Consider the following 21838-nt stretch of genomic DNA (forward strand, 5'->3'; position numbering starts at 1 on the left):
TATAGTTTGTCTTTGCCAGGAGTCTCAATAACCGCCTTACTCTGATCCGTACACTTTTTCAAGCGGTCGTGATTGTAAGTGGCTATTGTTTTTCTGAAGGCCACTCTGTAAAGATATGGGGACCTCTTCTCTACGATGATCGCCGGCCCTTTCCAAGGGGGGTTTAACTTACGAGATTTCCCCTTGGCACAGGCCGTGTCTCTAATGTAGACACGATCATTTACCTCGAATTCCCGAGTGTATTGTTTGATATCGTAGTCTCGTTTCATCTTGCGCTGAGCAGATTTGATTGCAGCCCTAGCTGAAATATGAGCATTACGCATTGCACAAGTCAACTCGGCCACATATTCTTCTTTGGTCTGCTCTTGAGCGGGTTGAGGAACAGAGAATACGAGATCAGAGGGTAGATTAACCTCCCGACCCAGCATTAGCTTGTTAGGGGTAAATCCAGTTGTACGATTTACAGAGGAGCGGATAGCACCTGCGATCTGCTGGAGATGCCTGTCCCAGTCCCTTTGTGACTTTGAGACGTAGCATCGCACTGCATCCATCACGGTCCTATTCGCCCTCTCAACTTGAGAATTTGCTTGGGGGCGGAATGCGGTCGTTTTTGACTTGTGAATATCAAGGACACGGCACATGTCCTTGAAAAGTGTACTCTCAAAATTTCTGCCCTGATCCGTGAAGATTTGAAATGGATATCCAAACCGGCAGAAAAAACTGCTCACTGCTGCATGAGCTGTCATCTCTGCGGTTTGGGAAGGCAAAGGTACGCATTCCACCCATTTGGTAAATTGATCTACCATAACCAGGATGTTTTCATTACCATTTGTTGTCTTTGGTAGTGGGCCCATGAAGTCAAGATGGACACGTTCCATGGGGGCGCTCGCATGAAAACTTTTCATAGGATGCCTCCCAGGGCGGGTCGCTTTCTTGTTCTGATTGCAAGTTGCACACCTGGCTATGTAAATGCGAATATCTTCTGACATGCGATACCAATAATACTTGGACTTTAGCTTAGCCCGAGTGCGATTGATTCCAGCATGCCCTGCTGAAGGAGGGTCATGATTCAGCCGAATGATGTCATGCCGTAGTGATTCTGGAATCACTATAACATCACCTACATCCTTCTTCATCCAGATAACTCCTTCTTTGAAGTAGAAGAGTTCTCTGTTCGTCCACAAGAACTTTCCCTCTGGCGGGAGGAGAAACAGAGTCCCTTCATCCAGTTCTTTCTTGTTGGTTAACCACTCACGGAGGGGCACGAGAACCTGGTTTTTTTCTTGCTCTTGCTTGACTAAATTGTCAGAAGGCGGTTCCTCTGCCACCTCAGTTGGGTCAACTGAGATACTTCGGATCTCAAATGAATTGGCCTTGTTGAACAATATTTCCATGTGCGTGACAGGGAAAGTTTCTTCAACAGCCACATTCGAGACCCTTTGGCTTTGACTTAATGGCACAACATCATCGACACAGTCGACAAAGTGTGCCCATTCTTTGTGTCTCTTGGTACAATATGAACACCCACCACACGGCAAATCCTGTAGTCGCACACCATGCTCATACCCTTCACACACTGATTCTGTATCAGGAATGCGCGAAAGAGAATCTGCATTAGAGTGGCGCCTACCGGGCCGGTGTTCGATTTTCATATTGTACTGCCCTAACTCCTCCAGCCAGCGAGACAGCTGTCCTGTCGGCGTTTTGAAGTTGAGCAGCCATGTTAGGCTGCCATGATCCGTTCTGACAGTAAATGGCCTACCTAAAAGGTAATGCCTATACTGTCTGCAAAATAACACCAACGCTAAGAGCTCGCGGCGAGTGACACAATAGTTCCTTTGTTGAGGAGAAAGAGACAAGCTGCCATAAGCTATAACCTTCTCCTCACCATTTTGAACCTGTAGCAGCTCTGCTCCAATCGCTGTGCTAGACGCATCCGTATCTAGGATGAACGGGTCATGTGCGTTTGGAAGTGTGAGCACAGGGGCTGAGGTTAATAGAGCTTTGATTTGTTCGAATGCCTCCTGATGAAACTCTGTCCAACTGAAAGCATGATTGCCTGTAAGCTCATACAATGGCCCAGCCACCCGTGCATAATCTTTCATAAACACCCTGTGATAGTTGGCCAACCCTAAAAACTGCTCTACTTCTTTAGTGGAAGCAGGAGTGGGCCAATCCACTACCCTTTGGATGTTTTCTTCTGGTAGATGCAAGCCTGTAGCATCCACTTCCCTACCCAAGAACTCCACCTTTCGTTGAAACAAGGCACACTTCTTGGGTTTCAATTTGAGTCTGTAGTCCTTGAAACGCCTCAGGACTGCACCTAGATTCTTGATGTGGTCTGGAAATGATTTACCCAATACCAGGATATCATCCAAGAATGCAAGAGCCACGTCCCATGTGAGACCTCTCAGGACTAAGTTCATCACACGTTGGAAGGTGGCCGGTGCATTGCACAGGCCAAATCCCATGCGGCCGAACTCATACAGCCCATGTTTTGTAACGAAGGCTGTTTTGTCCCTATCTGCTTCGTTTACCTTGATTTGCCAATAAGCTGCGTTGGCATCAAGTTTGGAAAACCACTTGTTGCCTGCTAAAGTATCAAGGCATTCTTCAATACATGGTAAGGGGTAGACGTCCTTTTTGGTGACATTGTTTAACTTGCGGTAATCAATGCACCATCGGACTCCTCCATCTTTTTTCCTCACTAACACAGGGGGCGATGCCCATTCAGACATAGACGGCTGGATAACTCCAGCGGCGAGCATCTTGTCGAGATGTGCCTGCTCCTCCTGAATGAAATTCAGGGGGGTCCGCCTCATCTTTTGTTTTATGGGCCTCGCATCACCCGTGTCTATGCTATGAGTTACCTCGTTGAAACCACCAAGGTCAAACTCATCTTTTGCGAACACTGATTGATATTTTAGAAGCAGCCCTCTCAACTCCTCCTGTTCCCCTTGCGCCAGCCCCTCATTAGAGCGGCCCCAAAGGTCCAGAAGGTGAGGAGGTATGTCTGAGTCCGAAGCTTTTACAGTGTTAATACTCCTAACTGTGACATCCTCTGAGGGTTCTATTTCAGGTTCTATCACCGAGACTTGATAAGCTTTCCCAATCATATCACCCCTTCGTAACTTGTAGGTCATATCAGAGGAATTTATCAGGAAAACTTCTGTATCTTTCTTACTTTCATGAAGGCTCCGGGGTATAAGAACAGGTATGGGTAGGAAAGGCAAAGGTTCCACCAAGAATGGGCTAGAATTAAGTGCCACCGAACACTTAACCCTTCGAACCGAACATGGAGGGACACAGACGCCCTTATCTACACACACCTCTGCCGTACTCCCCGAATCTTCGCGTTGGATTATTGGTAGGTTTTCACCGTTCAAAGTTAGGATAGCATTTGGAATGCTAATATTGGCATTGTGTTTTCTTAACAGATCAACGCCAAACAACATCTCATCTGCTATCGGAGCTACGTGAATCTCCTCGTTGAGTATTTGGTTACCCAGCTGGAGCTTGATAGGTCCTATCACAATGCCGTCCATTGTCATGTCTCGGCCAGCCCCCTTAAGAACTACACGCTTAAGGATCGGCGGCCGAGGCTGGAGGCGATGGAAAAGCCTATCAGATATAATGGTGACAGCTGCCGCAGTGTCCAAAACGGATGTAATGGGCTCCTTGCTAACTGCCAACTCAACACTCAATGTTGAAGTAGACACAATTCTACAGATGACTTCTTCAACCTCTTGATCTTTAACATCACCAGAAATGTCTGGTGGCCATGGCGGATTCCTCCAAGGGTGCTCAGTTACCTTAGAGAATTTCGGGCTCCCTGGGCTTGCTTGTGAGTCCGGTGCCCGTTGGTTCCCATGGTCTTGTGGCATTAGGCTGCCCTTTAATGGAATGGGGATGGCGGGGGAGGGGATCTCTGATCGGATCGGGGACTCCCCATCTCCGCCGATCCCTGTCCATTTCCCTCCTCCTCGAAGGTTACAGCCCTTACTTGTCTACTGTTCACAGGCGATCTTCCCATGGGGCAGGCCCTGCTGAAATGGCCTTCTTCCCCACAGTTGAAACAGCCTGTGAAGTTTCGCTGACGATCAGTTGTAGTTGGCGAAGGGCCAAAAAATGGCCTTCGGCCTCCTACTGACCGATCTGGTGTCAAATTTGAGTTAAACCTCGGCCTGTCTGGCGTACCTGGAGCCCGACCATAGGTATACTTTGGTCTGTCCGGGGTACTAGGAACTCGGCCGGAGGTGTATTTCTGCCTGTCAGGTGTAGCAGGGGCACGGCCTGAGGGGTACCTCGACCGGCCTCCCGACACCGACAAGAGTTCCTTTGTGCTTCTAGATAGATCCGTGATCGCAGCGACCATCGAATCCATCTTGGATGCCCATACTGCATTTTGGGCTTCCAGAGCACTTAGTCTAGCCTCAAGGCTAGAATTTCCCTTCTTGGCAGCCTCTGGGGGAGACAACTTTTGCACCCTTAGGTCACTATCGCCATCTCCCATCGAGAGCTGCCTTACCTCTTTTCTCGACCTAGGGCCATGCGTGTGCATGGTCTTCTGGGTAAACTGAAACCATTTGTACTTAGTCATGGCTTCATCTAAGGTCCCAGGCCGAGAAGTCAGGACATGATGCCCTGCATCTTTGTCTTGGGCACCTTGGCAGAACCTTGCCACTACAAGTTCTTGAACGAACTTGTCGGGAAGGCCTACAAAGGCCTGACCTGCAAGGGTCATAAGCCTATCTGCCCACTTGATGATGTCTTCATCCGAGCGTTGAAAAGCCGATTGAAATTGCATCCGAGTAACTTCCGGCTCATCCTGGAGAGCGAACCGCTTCTCCAACTTGGTAACCAAGTCAGAGAAGGCGATATTTGGGTTGCTCTCCTGAATGAGAGCCATGAACTTACTAGCTTCGGCCTCCAACGCCAGACACAGCTGATATTTCTTGTCTGCATCAGACATGCCGTGTCTTTCGGTGTATAGTTGGAACTTTGAATAGAAGGCCGCCCAACTTCCTTTGCCGTCGAACGAAATAGTCTTCGGCAAAGAGGTTGGTCTAGAAGGGGGCCTTCTGTCGTCATACTCCGGTACCACAGGTCTTGAGGCCGAAGTAAGTCTGGTGACGCGGGGCGGCTGATTTCTTGTTGACAGCCCCCTGTATCCAGGGCTTACTGATGGCCTTGTGGTGTTTCTATGTTCACTGTATACTGGGCCTCCCTGTCCATCTCCTTGAGGTCCAGCGCCTTGATACACAGGGTTGCTACCCCTATATTGCAAGTCACATGGTCCTTGGGGAGAGGTTTGCGGGGCCACAGTGTTAGGATAGTGTGGCGGATATCTGCCTCCAGCCCATGGTGGGCAATACCCACCGTAGGCGGCAGCAGGGTTGCAGTATGGAGGAGCTGGCTGTCCAGTTCCTCCGAATGGCATCATCTGCATCATCCTAAACATCACGCCATACATTTCCTCGTACTGTGCTTGTGTAAAGTGTGGAACGGCCTGTGGATAGCTATGTGGAGGTGTCTGGGTTGTCTGATTGAACATTGCTGGTCGGCCACCCTGAGTACCGGGAGCCTGACCATGCAAATCCACTTGGGCATGAGGACCAAATTGGAACTGGGGTCCTGGTGGGGTAGCTACCTGGGCACGAGGACCACATTGCAGGAACTGGGGTCCTGGTGGGGTAACTTGGTGGGGACCCTGTGGTGGGAACAGGCCATCGTTCCATCCTGAAAACCCAAATTGATTAGCCCAGAGGGACTTAGCCCTATCTTCTGGAGAGGCCGAAGGCTGCTGAGTAAAAGCGCCACCTGGCCTCCCCCCTGTGAAAAATAAGGGGGCCTCCCCGTCCTGTGTCTGAGAAGACTGGCCTACAGCACCCCGAGTGCTATGTGCACGGGTGTGCTGTGGCCAAGCCTCAAACGCCTGGCTCACGGGGGGCTCCTTTGATGGAATCATTGGAACGCTCGTAGAAGGCTCGTCTCCTTCAGAGCGCACTTCTCTGCGGTCCACATTATGAGCCGTTGTTGTTGGCTCATAGTCAAAGGCGTAAACTAATAGTTCCGCCTTCGGTATGTGAGGTATTGACATGAATGTATCCGGAGTAAGGTCGGCCGCCTCCCTCGCGTGTAGAATGCGGTTGGCGGTGGCCATACCCACTCCGGGCAGACTCATCAATTCCTCAGACGAACAAAAGTTGATTTTGATTCTTGGAATGTTGCTCGCCATCTTGATGTAGAAATTAATCAGTAACAAAAATTAAATTCCAAAATTGAACTGTAATTAACCAAAAATTATCCTGCAGACTTTGTCTTGCGGATAAAATCAAAATAAATCTGGGACAAAATTAACTTTTTTTGAAAAAAAAATGAAAGAGAATTAACAGAACTAACCTCACAATATCCTGAGAATGTAATCAAATTAAAATCCAGAGGCTACCTTGCCTAAAAAATAAAATTCCTAATTCTTAGGAGAGAAAAGAAAAAATGCAAACAATCGAACGCTCACTTGTTCAAAGAAAGATATGAAAAATATATAGAAATAATTTCAAATAAATAAATTCTTATTATTTATTTATTTATTTATTTTTTTTTTTTTGAACAAAAGTTAATATTTACAAGTACAATTTATCTAAATATATACAAAATTTATTTAATTATACAATTTATAATTAATTGATTGAATATGAATTTAATACAAATGTCAGCAGCACAGCTCACAGCATTCACTCAACGGCAGCACCAGCAACAAAATATATTATACAACAGCAGCAGCAACAAATCAATTACACAACGGCAGCAGCAATAAAACAACAAAATATTCAATACAGCAGCAGCAGCAACAACAAAATAATTAATACAAGACTGAATTTCCTTATCTCCTGAGACGCGTGACCAAAAATAATAAATTCCTAATAATTAACAGCAGCAGCAGCAGCAGCAAATTTCTGGTGTTTTCTCCAAAAAACACCCAGAAATATAATTACAAAAAAATACTAACAGCAGCAGCAGCAGCAGCGCGGCGGTCAAAGGAGAAAAGCAAATTCAGGCTTGTAATAAAATAATCAACTCACAACATCAATAATATTCAGCAATCCATTCACACCACATCAGTAAACACAGTCAAACGCAATCAAAATTACATCAAAGTCAATCACACTCGGTGGCCACAAAAATATATCCTAACGAGGGAAGATTTAAATATATGGTCAACAAAATGAGTGGATATTTCCCCTAACAGTACAACGTATAATGTTTTGTCCAGAAAAATCCGATTAGCTCCTGTCGAGCTAGCCGCTGAATTCCTTCAAGGCCAGCACGGCAGTGCCGATCGGTAAAAAAATAGAGTATATTTACGGAACTAAAAATCAAACTTTTTCCACCAAAAAATAAAATCTCAAACTAAAATAATATGTTACTTTTTGTTTTATTTACTGTTATGGACGAAACAGAGTCAAACAGCTCAAATTAATAAAAAGCCTAAAATTTTCAAGATGGCGGCGGCTTTTTTATATTCGGCCACGGCCAACGCAGATTCTGCAACGGCGTTGGCTGTGGCGAAGTAAAGAAAATGTTTTGCCGAAAATAAAATAAAAATCGCTTTAATCCTCGTCGCCAGTAAAGAGGTGGGCCGATAACATAAATAATAATACACTCGCTATACACATATAAACTTCACACCGGGAGAAAGCCTTACCTTATTCTTATCCAGGGCCCAGGCACTGTGACAGGTCCGCTACGACCGGGGGTTGGGTATGGAATGATGTTAATGGCGTGTATACTGTATTGTGTTGTGGTTCCTCCCGCCGATGTGTCATGTGACTTGTGTCGCTTGGGTGCATGATGTCGTCTGCTTAACTATACTATTAACCCCCTTACACTATATCGCAAAAGTTTACAGTAAATTTTAATTTTTATTGTTTTCTCTGCTTCGTCATGCACCTGTTGGTTATTTGATGAAAATTTGTCACTTTAATAATTATGTATATTTTGTTCAATATTCTGAAATACGGGACAAATAGGTGGGACGCCGGGACAAAATACAGGACGTCTGGTCACCCTGGAGTTAGCCATTTTGGATTCGTCATGCGGTGAATTAATAATGTGTAGGGAACTGGGAACCGGCTTCAAATTACTGATTTTGAGACGTTTACAAGAAAGGGCAAGGAGTGAGTCTGTGTCCGAGGCTATAGTAAGTTTAGTCACTGTACTACCTGTAGAGTACACTTCCTCTTTTTTTTACATGTCAATGCCATGACATGTCACTGTTGCCTTTTTTACCAAAAAGTGACATCTAGTTTGTCACTGTTTTTTTTTTAGAGCAAGCATTTGTCGCCAGATGGTTTGGGTAGGTGTAGCACTAGCAGTAGTGTCAGTGAAGTATAGTGTAGCCTACACAAACCATCGCCTGAGCCTGAGGTAGGTTACATGTATCCCAATTCCCTGGTTTCAGCTAGTGAACAAGAGCTTGGGTTTAATTTAAATACCTCTTGAAAACGAGAACATCTTGAAACTTTGAACGCTCATGAAACAAAACTTCCTCCACTTCCAGCGAAGCAGCTTCTCCAGGCCAAAGCGTTCCAAGTTCACTGAACCATCCTTTTTTCAGAGAATCCATTATTTATGAGAGTACTTTTAGCAAATTTGTGTAATTTCGAATGTCAGAACACTCCTCGAGTAACATAGAATTCAAAAAGTGACACAAAAGTAAATAGGTGGGGCGAAGGCTAAGCTTCACAACGTGTGTATCTCTGCGGCGCCGAGACGTAGCTGACGAGTGCAAACTGTGCAGAATTACGAAGCACCGTCTGTCCAGGGTTGCCAGATCGTCGCTAGTCTTCACGGCCAAACTCAACAGATTTTGCGGCCAAATTCGGCCAAACAATTTTTTTTCACGGCCAAATTTCACGGCCAAATTTTATCTACTTTAGGAAAAAAATTAGACATACCCCTATACTCAATTAATGATGCTATGTGCTTCCCTAATAGAGCCTGCATACTTTTAAAAAAAGTTAGATCTCATGTAAACCGTGCGGAACGGGTGCTGGAGCGGAGAATAGTTCGCAAAGTCAGTACATTGGTGACTAGCACCATGCATTTCGATCTAGTTCATCAGTTACTACCCATGCAGCTATATTGGAGGAGCATTTAAAAGATTGAGCTTTTTTGTTTTGTTTTGTTTTGCCAATAATCATATGCCAAGCTTCATGGGGGATTTTCAAACTCACGACAAAAAAATTACAAGAGAGAGAGAGAAAAAAAATTAGTTGAGGAAGTATTGAGAAAGAAGAAAACAGAAAAAAAAATAGAAAACGTAATAATAATATGTAAAGGTTGGGCTGCTTTTGATTACTTTTAATCACATTATATAGCCAAACACTGTTTATTTTGCAATTACATCTTTATATGGTCATGACTAACCAAACGTGTACAGCCTTCAGATAAGCTGGACCCGCCCCTGTTGGAGCTGTGATTTTCCTCATTTCTTTCTCTGTCATCCTACTTGCATACTAGTAGGCATATTTTTATCACATAATATTATTTTTAGTAAAAGCCCTGATTTTAAATTGTGAGACACACCTACTCGATTTTAAATCCTAGTAGATATCCTATTACAAAAAGAAGAGAGAAATAAAGACGTAGAAAAGAAAAAGAAAAAAGAAAGGAAAAAGAACTAAATATTTGAATTTTACTTTATTCAATTACTTTTATTTAAGAAAACAAACGTTAATAATATAATATATATAATGGCGAAAATATGATGTTGGTGACTGGTTGCCAAATAAAAATAAGAATCCCCTCCCCCACACGCAACTAATCGCGCGTTTTGAGAATGCATGCGTAGACAGACATGCAATGCATGTATGCACCACAGACAAGACTAATAAGTTAGTGTATGCCCATAGAGATTAGTATACTAATTACGCTATCTCTATGTGTATGCCGTACCGTAGCGTTAGCTAGATCTGGGTAGCGTTTCATCAATATTTTCATCCGACAAGTTGTCAGATCTGACATCTTTCCATGATTTTGATTGGCTGAGGGCACTGTTCCTATGGTAACTGTCGGATAAAATGGGACTTGTCGGATAAAACGTCCGACAAGTCCTTTCATGAAACGCCCCCCAGGGCTTAAAGTGATTTTCTGATCAAATTTTCTATCTGATTATGAAAAAGGCCAGAAATGAAAACTCACGGCCAAGATTTCTGTTTTACGGCCAGAATACGGCCAAATTTCTTTGGCCGTGAAATTTTTTTTTTTCACGGCCAAGCTACTTTTTTTACGGCCAGATTTCGGGAATCTGGCCGGAAAAAAGGCCAGTTGGCAACCCTGCGTCTGTCACGGTCTGTCACCGTGCCACGGTACGGTCCACGTGCGAATTTATGATCCTACGGACCGTTATACAGCTGATTGAATGAATGAATTGATTGCGCAATGTTATGTCGATCTTTTCCACCTCTATGGCCTGGAAAATACCATTCACGGGACCATTCAGTGCTTTGGTGCTTTAAAGGGATGGTCCAGGCTAAAAGTATTTATAGCTTAATAAATAGAGTAGAATTCACTGAGCAAAATGCCGAAAATTTCATCAAAATCGGATAACAAATAACAAAGTTATTTAATTTCAAAGTTTAGCAATATTTTGTGAAAACAGTCGTCATGAATATTCATTAGGTGGGCTGATGATGTCACATCCCCACTTGTTCTTTTGTATTTTATTATATGAAATGAGGTTTATTCAAATGTTTTCCTCCAAGAACTAGAAAAATTGGATTGACAACTGATTAAGTGCATTAGATATTTATTGCTGCAACTCATTTCATTATAAGGAAGACATAGTATTCACACAAGTATGAAATAATGAAAAAATTATGATTTTATGTAATAACATAAGAAAACGGAAAGTGGAGATGTGACATCATCAGCCCACCTAATGGATATTCATGACGACTGTTTTTCATAAAATATTGCTAAACTTTAAACTTCAATAACTTTATTATTTGTTATCCGATTTTGATGAGATTTTCGGCATTTTTCTCAGTGAATTCTACTCTATGTATTAAGATATAAATATTTTCAGCCCGGACCATCCCTTTAAGTGCGTCCCAGAATAACGAAACCGAGATTAAGCGATGATTTACCATAACTTAATCACAAATACAATAGAAAAATGACCTACCAATGTAAAGCTTAGAGCAGATATTGAACTTTTTAAAAATGTGGTTTTCTTTTTGAAACCCAGGTACAGCCCGCCAAATGACTTTTTGGCATCCCCTCTTCAAATTGCTTTTGCTCACTCATGCGTGAATGAGAAATAGTCTAATAAAGTAATTTCAGATGAAAGAGGGGATTCTAATAAGCTTTACAATGGTAGGTCATTTGTCTATTGTATTTGTGATTTAGTCATAAATCATCGATAAATCTCGGTTTCGTTTTTTGTGGGACGCACTGTATAGCTGCACCCAAACAAGCGTCGAACTTAAAAATCTGTGTTTTTTTCATAAAAATCTATCAAAATTTCACAATATTATTTGGTTCAGATATCTTTTGCCTAGGCTGCGCCCTCGCCTCAGCTATATAGACAGGGCTAGCTAGCCCCTCCCCCCGGCCCCCCAGCCCCCTAGCTCATCATACTCTGCAGGCACCATAGAGATGATAACTAGTATATCTCTATGGCAGGCACAGACCCTGATTGAAACTGATCAACAAGTGTGTCTCCACGCAAAGACTAGCACATACAAAACTTGCTGAGAGGCCTTCAGTACACAATGCATGAGTAGGCTTCAATTCAGACCCTTAACTCGAGTCGGAAGGGTTTGCACAGCAGACTAAGCGCTCATCACTATTCGGATTTTGACGGTCCCTATATAGAAGGGGGAAGAGCGGCTGGACCCAGTGGCCAGGGCGGGGGCACATCCGGCCCGTGCCCCCCCCCTCCGAGAGTCATAGCCAACAATTTTATATGTCGTTCATACACAAGTGTACCCCCCCCCCCCGAGAGCCACAGTGAATATTATGTTTAATGTGTCGTCCATACACAAGTAGGACCTTTTTTGTTGTTGTTGATATTTTTTTAATACAGATCAATTCAATTTGACTGCAATGTCATCTCCCCCTCCCCCACCTTTCTCTCTCTCTCTCTCGCTCTCATATGATTTTTTCAGCATTCATATTCTTTCAGTTATGATTTGCAAATTGTAGGCCTATTGATCTTTTTGTGTTAATTACATGATGAAACTAATTTTAGAGGCTTGCCTCCTTTATACAAGCTTTGTTGTTTTCGGATAGCCCCTCCGTTTAACTTTAAAATACAAAAATCACAGGAGGTCTTCATGTTTCTTAAATCTACTATGGCTTGTATAACATGTCATAAGTTGTTTGACCTAATGTGGAAAAACTGGGGCAAAAAATATGGAAAGTGACGATTGCATTATTTCAAGGGGAGGCGTACGTCATATAGGGGCAGCTAATGAGAGCGCCCCTTCAGTGATTTTTTTTATAAGGCCTATTATGATCAAGTAGCGAAGAAAAATAAAAGCGAGGAAGATGAGATTATGGTAATGGGGGAGTATCAAAAAGAGACTCATATCGTAGGCCTACGTGTGACTCTATCCCCTTTTTTTCGACTGAGAAGGGCTGAGAATATAAGTCTTGCGCCTGCAAGACACTTACAAATCAGAAAGCTTTCATTGAAGTACCCTGAATGTTTTTAAATCAGAAATCGTGGATTAGTTGGTTTAAATTCAACATGATAATTCGAACTTTAATTCGAAAAACTTATTAAGAATCATACATGCATACAAATACTGTAAAAATGATATTTCCAGGCAAATATTGTAATGTGAATATTTAAACATTGGAGGAAATAAAAAAAAACTTTGGGGTTTATATAGGCTTAATTATTATTATTTCTTTAGGTGGGCTTATACAGTTACAAGACTCGGCCTATATATACACTGCAAAAAGCTTCGGTGTTGATTTAACACCAGCCCGGAATCTATATATGTCCACACCATGCAGAGAAGAATTGAAACAACACCAGTTTGGAATCAAACCAATGCTGAATTGGTGTTGTACGAATCAACACCTGTGTTAGACCAAAACGAAACTGGTGTTGTTTAACACTTCTCTGGTGTAGACATATATATAGATTCCGGGCCGGTGTTAAATCATCACCAGGGTTTTTGCAGTGTATATAGATTCCGGGTTGGTGCTAAATCCACTGGCGTAAATCCCGGGGGGATGGGGGGATATATCCCCCCACTTTTCGAGGAGGGGGGGGGGGTGGCCTGTGCAAACATCCCCCCCCCCACTTTTTATGAAAGAAATGAAAAAAAAAACACAAGAGATAATTGTTTTATCGGTGAAAATTCTTCCTGAAATACCGCTTAACAAATAAAACAATATTATTGAATCATAAAATGCAAATAAAGAGCCAGTTCACCAGTTCCAAACGAAATACTTATGTCCTTATTATAACATTGAAGAGAAACTCCCGTTTCTTCCAATTCAACAATGTTGGGGTCTTTGGGAAGGGATTAAGATGGAATGTCAATTCTTTTTTAATGTAATCTCTAATAAAACCATTAAACCATCATGGGGTAACAAAGATAATAATATTGGAGGGATATTTGCCATATGGACATACAGTGGCGTAACTACGGGGGGGGGGGGGGGCATGGGGGGCACGTGCCCCCCCCCCCCATCGGCTGACAAAAAAAAACGGGGAAAAGGGGAAAAGGAGAAAAGAGGGAGAAAGGAAGAGAAGCGTATAGTGGGAAAGAAGAAAATGTTATTCATTATAATGTTATTACATAAGAAACATTTTTATCGATCATAACTTCATGAAACATAATTTGCCCAGGGCCTACGTATTCATTGTTCCTGCATGGTGCTTGCATTGTCTGTTAACGAGATATATAATCCTGTTGTACTGAAACATCCCGTTTTCAAGTCAATATAAACCAATATATTTCCTAGCACTTGAGTTATCATTGTTTTATGTAGTGATATATGCTTCTTTTTTCATGACTCAAAAAGTGATTGCCCCATGTTAAGGTCTTTGTATATATGAAACATTTCCTGTCCGTAATTACGTTCGCATTAGTGGATTGGTGAGATATGTCTGCTCTTCATGAATTCCTAAAATCAGTCCTTAAAATTTCCCTTCTTCTTATCTGAATATCAAAAATTTTCAGCTCGCGCTTCGCGCTCGCATCATTTGGATATTAAAATACGTATGGTCCTAGTTAATTCCTACAAAGAAACCTTAGAATGCCCCACTTCAGGTCTGAATTATCTATGATTTTCAGCTCGCGCTTCGCGCTCGCAATATTTGATTAGTGAGATGCATATGATAATCATGATTGCAATGACTACAGAAAGTGTTTCGTTTCGTGTGTTCAGATGTAATTCTTATAAACCAGCAAGCGCTTGGCACTCGCATTAGATGACTATGGTGAGATATGCATACTCTTAATGGATTCCTAAAATATATTCCTCAAAATCTCGCTGTTTGGGGTAAAAATATACGAAAACTTCAGCTCGCGCTTCGCGCTCGTATTGTTTAGCGAGACAGGTACCTATCATGATTACACAAATTTGATTATAATGTATCTTTTTAGGTGTGAATATAAAAAAAATTCAGCTCGTGCTTCGCGCTCGCATTATTTGATCAATGAGATGCATATCCGTTTAATGACATTGTCCAGAAAATGTCTCTATTAGGTCAGTATAACTGGCAACTGAGCGCTCTCACTCAGTGATTAAAACATTTTGCTGGTGCCCCCCTCCCCAATGCCGTGACCCACGGTACGCCACTGTGGACATATCAATGACAATTCATTGCATATCTAAAAACATGATTGCAAAAAAAAAGCCAAAATATTTCAGTCATCCCCTCCACCCATCAACACGGATTTGCGCCAGTGGCTAAATCACCAACGGAGATTTTGCAGTTTATCATCCGATTTTGATGAAATGTTCTGTGTTACATGCTTGCTTGTTTGTTTCTCTTTATTTACTTCAAATCAACTCTTTGTTGTGGTGAACTTCATATTCGAGATCATCACTGCAGAGTCCTTTGATGATGATAATGATGAACTCATTAACTCGTCGTTTAAACGAACATATGTCCTTATGCTCACCCTGTCCGTTTAACCATGGATCTGATTTTTTTTTTAATGAGTTACAATAATCGTAACTTTTGGCAGCTACCATGGTAACAGGACTCAACAACAATAGAAGTTTCCATGGAGGTTAATTACAACGAAAATAGTTTATTAAACATATGCCCCTGTATAGGTGGGTTTTTTTTGTCATGAATGGACTTCTAGTATATTTTGTCGGATGCCGGGGTCTGATGTTATCCAACATAGTCTGTTGTATCCGATAGTTACTATATTAACAGTGATTCTGATTTCTTGATCAATCAAAAATCAAGTCTGATCTCACAGCTTGTTGAGAGCGGGAACTCAATCAGCAACTGTCACAGGGCGCCCTCTCTCTGAATTTGCAATATAACATCGCAATGAAGACGATGATTTGAGCCAAGGGAGCCAATAGCAAGTAAAAACAAAACCACAAGTACCAGAAGCAGGTGACACGACATTTTCTCCTGCGACAATTGCTCTGGGCTTAATTTCGTCTAAGATGTTGGTTTGGGATTAGGGTTGCGATAGGGTTTCATGTTTGGTTTAGCCGCTTAGGAAAGGTATAGTCAGGGGCGGATCCAGGATTTTCCGAAAGGGAGGGCAAATTTTTCGGAGGAAAATGTTGACAAGCCCCCCCAAAAAAAGGTTTTGAACCACAGATAAAGGATATTTCGTACCCGAAAAATTTTGACAAGCAAAAAAAAAAAAAAAAATTCAACCACAAATAAAGGATATTTCGTACCCGAAAAAAATTTGGCAAGCAAAAAAATAAAAAATTAGAATTTCAAAAGAGGGAGCAAACCTCGGTTTTAATGGCATTTTTACATTATAGATTTTAATTTTGCTTCTCAAAAGGACCAACTTGACCGAACCATATAATGTTAAACAATGGTAATTCAACATGTTCATGGAGAAATAAAACTTTGTTTCACAGGACAATGAGGAAAAATTAGAATATTTCATATTTCTTATAATAAAATACTAAAATTCAAAAGAAAAAAATGAGTGAGTGATGTCATGCAGTTCCCTCATTTGCATATAAAAAATGTGTAATCAAGCGAAACTTAAAAATGTCATAACTTTCTTATTTTACATCCGATTTCGATGAAATTTTCAGTGTTATACTTGTTGGATTTTTCTCTTTTTATTCAAATCAACTTTTTGTTGGGGTAGACTTGTCCTTTAAACACAGCGTTGAAGTTGGTCATTCGATCTAGAGAGGAGCAGTATTGTCGCCGGAGCAATATGTCATAGAACCTCATAGAACCCAGAAGCACTACTAGACTAGTAGGTATAGAACCGAAAAGCGGGGACCGCGCCATCATAATTTTCAAGTATTGGGGCCAAAGTGACGGATAAAAAGGAGAAGAAAATTAAAAAACGAGGGGTCTAGGCCTTTTATAGGCCGAATGGAATAAATACTTTGAGGGGGAAATGTGGCGTCATCTTTAGGTCTTCTTGCTTCTAAAGTGCCGCCCCTATCGAAGAAGTTTCGGTATTTCTGCCAAAACTTATAAATGTACCAAGATTTTATGTTGAAAAACGAATGAAAGATGACTTTTTACATTAACATGATAGTGATATATAGGAGTTATAATAGTTCGTAGCAAAGAAAATCATATAATCCAAATCCAGTGTTAGGGGTATATTTAAGGCCTTTATATTCTATTAGTTCGTCTTTGCATGATTTGCAGGGTTTAGTGGTATATCCCTTGCGTATAGATGAGGGATTGGGGCATTTGCCTCTTTAAAATTTCTACCAGCAAGAAAAAAAAATTAAGGAAAGAAAACGCGTGGGTTGTTCATTGTGATATCATTTCTTAATATTAGGTCAAAATTACAACATAATTTTGTTTTTATTTTATCAAATATCTTCACACAAGATAAATGTTCAGATTATTTTTTTTCAGCATGGTCTTGTGCGTGTAATTCTTCTCCTTCTAGCTCTTCTTCTTTATAATTCAAATATGTACTATAAATTGCAATAATTTGCAACATGCGAAAAACACGCATCCTTTTGTTGCTATGTTAAATTAAAGGTAACATTATATCCCATGCAGTGACTTAATGTAATCGAAATCTATTTTCCCAGATCGTCATAACCATCATCATCTACACTATCATCATTTTCATTATCATCATCATCATCATCATCATCATCATCATCACCATCATCATCATAATCATCATCATCGTCGTCATCATCATCATCCTTTTTGAAAATTTATTGGATAAGACATGAAAAGTAAACATTCCGAGCAGTTTTTTTAATCATGAAAAAGTGATGTGAATCTAGCTAAAGAATTAACGCGAGCGCGAACTGAAATTTTCAATATACTGACCAGAAAAGGATCATTTTAAACACATTTATTGACGCATGAATAGGATACGGGATACATATCTCACCAATCGAATAATGCTAGCGCGAAGCACGAGATGAAAATTTGTGATATAATCTGAAAACTGGACATTCTAAGCATTTTGTATTACTAAACAATAATGCGAGCGCGAAGCGCGCCAGTCCAGAAAATTGTGATTTTCTCACCTGAAAACTGGATATTCTAAGCACTGTTTATTTGTAACCAGGAACAGAATGATCAATGAGTACATTTATAATAAAATTGATGCGAGTGCGAAACACGAGCAGACACAAGCCAAAAATGTGTGATATTCCAACCTGAAAACTGGACATCTGTGCATTTTTGTAACCATAAACAGGACGAATACCTTGAACCTTGAAGAAGTACTCTCAAAAAGCGTACACGCTGTCCGCGCAGGGTTACTAAACAATCATTGATGCGAGCGTGAGCCAAAATTTGTGATTTTCCAACCTAAAATGTATTGTTTTACTTCGAAAAGGGTATTTCATTTCGAAAAAGGGCAATTTTTACGGGGATTTTTTTTTTTTTTTTTTTTTTTTTTGGGGGGGGGGGGCACCCCTGATTCCGCCGCCCCTGTCATCGTCGTCGTCATCATCATCATCATCCCCATCATCATCACACAGTGTGACACCATCATTATCACTTTGGTCATCATCATCATCATCATCCCAGCATCATCCTCCATCATCGATCATTATCGTTTTCCCAGATTGTTCAACTTCATCTGACGATTTGTATACTGTCAGTCAAATCTCGGATCAAAGACCGGCGATCGGTATTCAAGCTATTCGAATACGTGCAACGTATTTTCACTGAGGCGGAAGAAAACCAAAACATGACCCGACAAATCTGAATGTAAGTCACCATATGCATGTTATTCATATATTTATTCGTTGATATTGAATTTTATCATTTTTAATGTAGCAAGCCTATGTGATGTGATCTTAATTTATTTAATTTTCGGTCGTATTAACCCCATGTATGTGATTGTTTTTAAACGGTTTGTTTGCATAGACAGGTGCATGTAGTATTACAGTCCCACACGTTCGATGTTGTGTTTTTTTTATTTGGAGGCAGGCGCAGTCAGTCACGTCATTGAAAAAAAAGGATAACGCGAACGCGATCCCGATGATTCATTCATATGCAAACAAGACAGTGATTTTAACAAACAAAGGATCTGATCATCTAAGACATAGTGACACATTACTTCTTATTGTGAAAGTTGTGTTCTTTTCTTTTTGGCATGTGTATTCAAATTCATTTATTTTCACAATCTAAAATGTAAAAACACAAACAAAAGTTCAAAACAAGTCGGATAGATCTAACAACATAACATTCAATTAACATGTTACCTTACATTACATACAATCTTCTTCTCTTTCTTCAGTACAGCAGAGAGCCTTTCCTACAGATATAGTAATATGTATTGTAAGAATTAATGTTGTAACCCGCAAGTGAAAACCCGAACCGTACCGTCCCGTATAATCCAATAATTTGCAAGCGGGACCCGCTGACCCGTCGGGTTTTAACCCGCAAGTAAATTTATCTTTGAAAAGTGAAAATTATTTCTGCAATCCCCACACTATACAGGCTCAAATCACGAAAATATATGCCAACTACTAACCTAGCCTAGAGTGAATTTACTTACAATTTGCAAATTCGCCTTTTATTCCGGAGAGAAAATGTTTTTGGGGGTTACTTTGTACCCGAAATGGGTCGGCTCTGATCTCGTAATCGAAAGCATTGCGCAATTAACTCCTCGGATCGGAGCCGCAGCTCAGCGCGCGCTAGCTACATGTAGCCCAGCAAATTCGATGTTCAGTTTCCCGTCGCCCGCCCACGTTATGAAATTTGGACCGCGTTTAAAAATCAAATTCTGAAAATAATTCATTATTTTACTATTTTGACATAGATATAGATTCAGAACTGATATAAAACATTAATATAAGCTTTTCAGTCACAATTACTTGTATATCATGTAAATACCTGTAATTCTTTTCTTGTTTTTTTCTTGTGAATGGAATGACACTGCATGCTCAACCACACCTCGAGCGATGTTCGTGCAGGCTCCACTCAACTTCAATTCTACTACACTACGCTCTACCCACCCGATGTAGCGGTAGTGAAGTGGAGTGGAGCCTGCACGAACATCGCTCGAGGTTTGGTCGAGCTACCTCAATAAATCCCATAGTCTAGTAACCTCGCATTGGTGAGTTGTCATACGGCATATCAGACAAAAAAATCATCAAAACTCAATCTGTTTTACAAGCCAGTCTCTCTGTTTATATTAGATGGAGTAGAAATTAGATATTGAATTCATTTATATCCAAGTTCAACTCATAGTCACACCCACACAAACACACCCACATCCAAGATTCTAAGCATGAAAAAAAATAACTTTAAAATCATGCAATATTAAACAATAAGTAATAATTAATTTGAAAAGAGCCCGAAATGAAAAAAGTAGCCTCCAATATATTATTCATTGGCCTATGTTCACAAGACAAAAAATACGCCAGCATTTAAATCCGCCACGTAATTGTTAATGATTGGGGGCATACAACATTAGTAAGAATGGTCAAATCTAATGACAAATGTATCAATAAGTAAGATCAATTCAATCAATTTAATTATTTAAACAAAAAAAATACATAAGACTGGATGTGAGGGAGTGTCAAAAGGCCATTGGCCTATCATGGCTTCACCCTGATTAATACCGGTACTAATAGCTTTGCCTTTTCTTTATTTCACTGACTGACCGGTGGCCTGGCCCTTGCTTGTCATGTGCACAAGTAGTGCATTTACATGTCAGACATTATAACAAGTTAGAACTTGGCAACATCATTCCAAAGCTAATTAGAATAGAAAAATGGCCGGAAATTCATTTTTTAAAAGGCTCATATTTTCTCAAAATAAGAAAATGTAAAAATACCTAAATATGTGTGAAAGCACATCAGTTTGCTGATACGAGACCATTTTCAAGTGACCAAATTCCTTAATAACATTTCACATGTGAAGAGGGATTCGATCGGAAGTTGATTGTAAGAACAGAAAAGTGATCTTGCAAAAAAATTCATCTTTATTTTTTGTAGGTCTAGGTATTTGTGGTGGAAGTTCAATGAATTTTAAGAAAATTTTGTGTTTGATATGATGGAATTGTTCAGTAATATGTAGGGACAGTGATTTTCTGTTTCAAAAATTGTCTTTTCCGTTTAAGAAAATCTCAAATTCCGTTTCAGCATGTCAGAAAACGGAAATTCAGTTTCCCCATAGACTTTGTATACACGGAAAAGTGACAATTCCGTTTACCCATTGAATAGCAATATAACACTCGCGCTGGTCAAAATTTGTATCTGCCACTGTACCAACAACGCAATAGAATCCGTTCTAATCGGATCTATGCGGGTGCACAAAATATTTTGACAAACACATTTAACATGAATACATCATCACCTTTCACATTAGTAGCATTATTTTATGGTTAAATGAAATTTCATCGATAATTTTTTTTTTTTTTTTACATCGTTATCCGCAGTCAACGACTTTCGCCAATCCGCCATTTTGGATTTTAAGACCTCGATATCGTGCTGTTACATACATCAAATGTAGAGGGCAGCAACACACAACCGTGTTGTTCGAACGATGTGTGCATGTGAAGCCCAATCCGGCGCCCGACCGGCCGGGTACAGGCGCGGGGTACGATCGAGTGTGATGATATCGAGTGCAGTCACGACGTGTGAATTGTCATGATTGTAGCGAAGTGAGATCGTGTTTTCTGGGGTTTTGTGGCCATTTGATAGATTAGATTTCCTTCATATAGTTCTCTTTCCAATGATGTCCATATCACTGAAATCTGATACTGTAAGCATTTCCAGAGAAATGACTGTTAATATGAATACAGGGATTTTTTGCAGTATTTGTACAATACTCGTTCCCTCTATCATCTAAACCATGACCCTCACACAAAACTCAATTTAGTTATCGTGTGTTTACTGTAATTGCTTCTGCCCTATGGAACAAAACCATATCCAAAATGCTCCCTCTGTTGAAATATTCAAATCCTTACTTAAAATGTCCATATCACTGAAATCTGATACTGTAAGCATTTCCAGAGAAATGACTGTTAATATGAATACAGGGATTTTTTGCAGTATTTGTACAATACTCGTTCCCTCTATCATCTAAACCATGACCCTCACACAAAACTCAATTTAGTTATCGTGTGTTTACTGTAATTGCTTCTGCCCTATGGAACAAAACCATATCCAAAATGCTCCCTCTGTTGAAATATTCAAA

General features: G+C 40.7%; 1 protein-coding gene across 2 annotated transcripts in view; it reads left to right on the top strand.

Annotated features, from left to right (window-relative positions):
• Window positions 1-18309: 18309 nt before the first annotated feature.
• LOC129275758 (E3 ubiquitin-protein ligase MIB2-like) overlaps window positions 18310-21838 on the top strand; it is a 37061-nt gene continuing 33532 nt past the window's right edge. For both annotated transcript variants that reach the window (XM_064109849.1, XM_064109850.1), the window contains exon 1: window positions 18310-18397. The gene's annotated coding sequence lies outside the window, so the exon portion shown is untranslated. The remainder of the gene's footprint in view (window positions 18398-21838) is intronic.

The sequence above is a fragment of the Lytechinus pictus genome, chromosome 14 (assembly GCF_037042905.1).
Source record: "Lytechinus pictus isolate F3 Inbred chromosome 14, Lp3.0, whole genome shotgun sequence".
Classification (NCBI taxonomy): domain Eukaryota; kingdom Metazoa; phylum Echinodermata; class Echinoidea; order Temnopleuroida; family Toxopneustidae; genus Lytechinus; species Lytechinus pictus.